Genomic DNA, 3,969 nt, shown 5'->3' with positions numbered 1-3,969 from the left:
CACCAGATCACCCACAAGTTATCCAGTGAAGCAGCCACAGTTTTCAACCAACATCTTATTTGTGAAAATTGCCTGAAATTGTTCTACCTGTGCCTTTTTTTGCTTTGTATGTTTTCCTTTAAAAGCCCCAAACCATCAAAACCATCACTGATGCTCCAGACAAGACTTTTTTTCTTTTATTTCTGCAGCAGCAGGTGGCTACTGTCAGAAGTTTCCCCTCCTCCTTCCTGAAAATCAACCCAAGTTTCCCATCACTTCTGGGTATGAGTTTCCCAGCTTGGGAGCCTGTCATCTGATAAGGCCAGAAAGAAGAATTGAGCACCCAAAACACAGGAAGTTGTTAGTCAGTGTTAAATCCTGTGCTGCAAAGATGACATTAGATCCTTGGCTCACAAATGAGTTAAAATCCCACTTAGTCCATTTTTGCAGGTGAAAAAAATGCTCTCAGTATCTTAGTTTCCAGTTTATCCTTGTATGGAATTATTTTACCTTCATCAAACCAGAGAATAAGCCACCTCCCCACATGCTGGCATAAAGAGTCTGCTGGTGAGGTGGTGAAGATATGCAGATCCCTCCCCAGAACTGCCTTAAAGTTTAATCAGTAACGGGGAGAGGAGCAGACTTGTGATTGCTGTGATAAAACAAGGTTTCCTTAAAGCTTGATCAAAAAGATCAATAACAGACTGGGAAGAGCTTCGATTTTAGCTCCAGGAACACATCCCAGCCAGTACCACCCAGGGTAGGTGGGTGCTGAAAACACCTTCCTGAGTGGGTGGGAAGCCAGAACCCATGAGAAAGCAGAACAGGAACAAACTCAGAGCCAGGACAGGATCTTCTCATCCTCAGGAGGACGGATTCAGACCTGAATGTGCCTCCAAGCCAAAACCCAGGCTGCCATGTAAGTAGTTTTGCAACTAGCAAAGGCAGGGCCCTGGAGGAGGGACCCAAATGTCCTCAGTGATGGTGCAGTGATGCCTGGGGAGAAGCCTGCTGAGAAGGACCTGCAGGTCTCTCCATTCATACCAGCCACCCCCACCTCCCTCACTCTACCTTGCCTGCATAATCCAGAGAAATAAAAAGTAAAGCAAACATGCCTCATTTTTCCTGAGACCAGAAGAAGAGCAAATTAGCTGCCTTTGAGCAACAATTAGGAAGCAGAACATTTCTCTGGGCATTGCTACAGAAGTAGATCATCCCTTGGAGCAGAAGCCATAATAGCTTTTCAATCATTAGAAGCACTGCACACTCAAGCAACAGTGATTTGCACTGAAAATAATCTTGGGAAGACAATGAAAACAGCCTTTATATAAATAAACTAACCTTAGAGCTTTGATACATTTGTATTGCACGAGGGTTTTGTTTTTCTGCACTGAAGGAACCTCATATGAGAGAAAGAAAATAAGAACAAAAAGGATTAAAGTGCTTCAAGGATGTTAACATTTTGCTTTCTTTGGTGGAAAACTGTTTTCCACAATCTGATGCTAGATACAAACATTTGCAGCCAAATTCAATTCTGTGTTTACCAATGTAATTGCAGGTTGATATCAAATTGTCAGATTTCCTTAAACCCAATGACAATTGCCCATCAATCACAACATGTGTGTCAGAGCCAGAGCTGAGAATATTTTAGAAAAGGCTCTGAGATTGCCACACAGAAAAGGCAGTTTGGAAGCTGTTACTCCTGCAAGATCCCAACCCTGTCCCTAGCCACCTGTACTTCTGCAGCTGTTTTTAAAAGTCCTTTTTTATTTAAAAAAGGAAGAAAAATCAGAACGAACAAACTTTATTTAAAGCCTCTTGGGAAGTACAGCCCAGACATGCAGCTCTGCAGGGCAGAGAGCTCAGAGGACTTGAACTAACTGCACTTCTGCATGGCAAGACACCAACAAAACTCCTGTTCCCAGGACTACCTGGTTAAATCAATGCAGTTCATTTTTACAGTCTGTCCAATTCAACCAGAGGAACTGATTTCAGTTAAACTGCTTCTCCTTAAGGGATTTTTCTCCAGTTTTATTTCTTTTTACACTCATTTTAGTTCAACTATTTCAATTTAGCTTACAGGAAGAATGCTTGGCTTTAAAAGTACAGTTGCAGGAAACACACCAAACCATCCCCCAGTGCCAATTGCACCAACCAAAGGCTGAGTTGCTGGTGTGTTGGTACCCTCTGTGGTACCTCACTTCTCTCATTGCTAGCAAAGCAATGCCAGGGGAGCAATCAACAGCGTTACCAGCAGGGATGCAAATCCAGTCCTTCTGGAGACTTGTCCCTGTCCCCATCTACCCCAGGCAACCCTGATGGGACTTTTTTTAGGCAGGTGGATTTCTGAGGAGTGCAACCCCCTACATCTTCATTGACCAGCCTCACAGCTCTGGTGCTGTTGACCTCTGAGAGCTTCAGCACAAATTAAGGTATCCAGATAAGTTTTTAATGATTTGTTTCACAGAGTCAAGAGTCCTTGATTAAGGCAGGAAAAACCAGTGCCAAGCAAGGTCAAGACCACACACAACCCTTACTTAAGGTCCTTTGTGCCTCGGGGTTCTTGATGGGCTGAGAGCCTGTGATGAATGAAGCTGCAGTCACCACTTTACCACTAGCAGAGTCCTCAGCCTTTACTCCAGAGATACTCTCTGGTACCTCAGAGGTCACCAGCTGCTGGCCCCGTGCCCCGGGTTGTACCAGGGAGGGACCAGAGCCCCTTAGTGCTTCGATCACAGCACAAAGTGCTTCAGCCTGAGCCTCTGAAGAAAAGGAACAGAGGTGGCCACCTTGCTGCAGAGCAGAGAGATTCAGGTTGGAGGAGCCTTTAAAGGGCACCTAGTCCAACCCTCCTGCAGTGAACAAGGACATCTTTGACTAGATCAGGTTGCTCAGAGCTCCATCCAACCTGACCTGGAATGATTCCAAGGATGGGACTCCTACCACCTCTGTGGGCAACCTGTGCCAGTGTTCACTCCCCAGGAGCCACATTTCAGATACCTGCAGCTGCCAAACCTGGACTCCACTCATGTCACAAAAATCCCTTGCCAAAGTGATGGCACCACCACATCACTGGGCTGTGCTGACATTTGCTATGCAAAGACACAGGGACACAGCGTGGCTGATCTGAAAGGCTGTGGAGAACCCTGTTGATTAGCGGAGAACCAACCCCCAAGAGCAACACTGCAGCCACAGCAACACTCCAGGCCTCTCTGCTCTGCAAAGTGAGACATTGCTCCACTCCCACCAGTGAGAGAAGGCTTGAAAAGCCACAGCTGCAGTCCACATGCTCCCATCCCCACAACAGCATGGGGCTCACTCCTGCTATGTTCTGATTTTGCTGTGCATAATATTCTCTTCAGTGGGGTTTGCAAATCTGAGGCAACTGTACTTTACAAAATAAACTGAGCTCCCTTCTATCTGCATAATAAATATTAAAGCATCATCACTGCAGTTTTAGGCAGGGAATGTTTATGTAAGAACATCGTGCAGATGTGGTGAAAAGCTAATAAAGTGATGCTAATTATCTAATCAATCTTTCTTAACCTTTGTCTTAGACACTACAAGGCTCTTATGCTAACCTTGGATCCATTTTTCAGGGTCTAACTAATGTTGTAATCATAGTTGTAATGCGTGGGTTCATTGGAAACTTCTCTTTAAATGCAGCATTCTCAGTTTACACAGAGATCTGCCTATAAGCCATCTGTTGCAGAAACCAGTCATTATCAATTCCATCAATCTGCTCCCAAATTTTGCAGATGCCAGCCACTAGGAACCATCTGTTAGTGTCAAAAAAAGGAACAATTCAATAAGTTGACTATTGAGGGAGGAGGTGGACAAATATGCTGCATTATTTGGCACAAAGGGCAAACTTGCTAATTGTTGCAGTTTTAGTACTGCCCTACAACTTCTTTGGGAGTGATGCCAAGCCCCTTGCTCAGCCAGCAGTGGGAGGGAGGTTTCCAGAAGACAGCAATAACCATCAGCAGG

This window comes from Chaetura pelagica, unplaced genomic scaffold (genome assembly GCF_000747805.2).
Source record: "Chaetura pelagica isolate M959 unplaced genomic scaffold, ChaPel_1.0 scaffold420, whole genome shotgun sequence".
Classification (NCBI taxonomy): Eukaryota; Metazoa; Chordata; class Aves; order Apodiformes; family Apodidae; genus Chaetura; species Chaetura pelagica.
Note: the sequence above shows the minus strand (reverse complement) of the source record.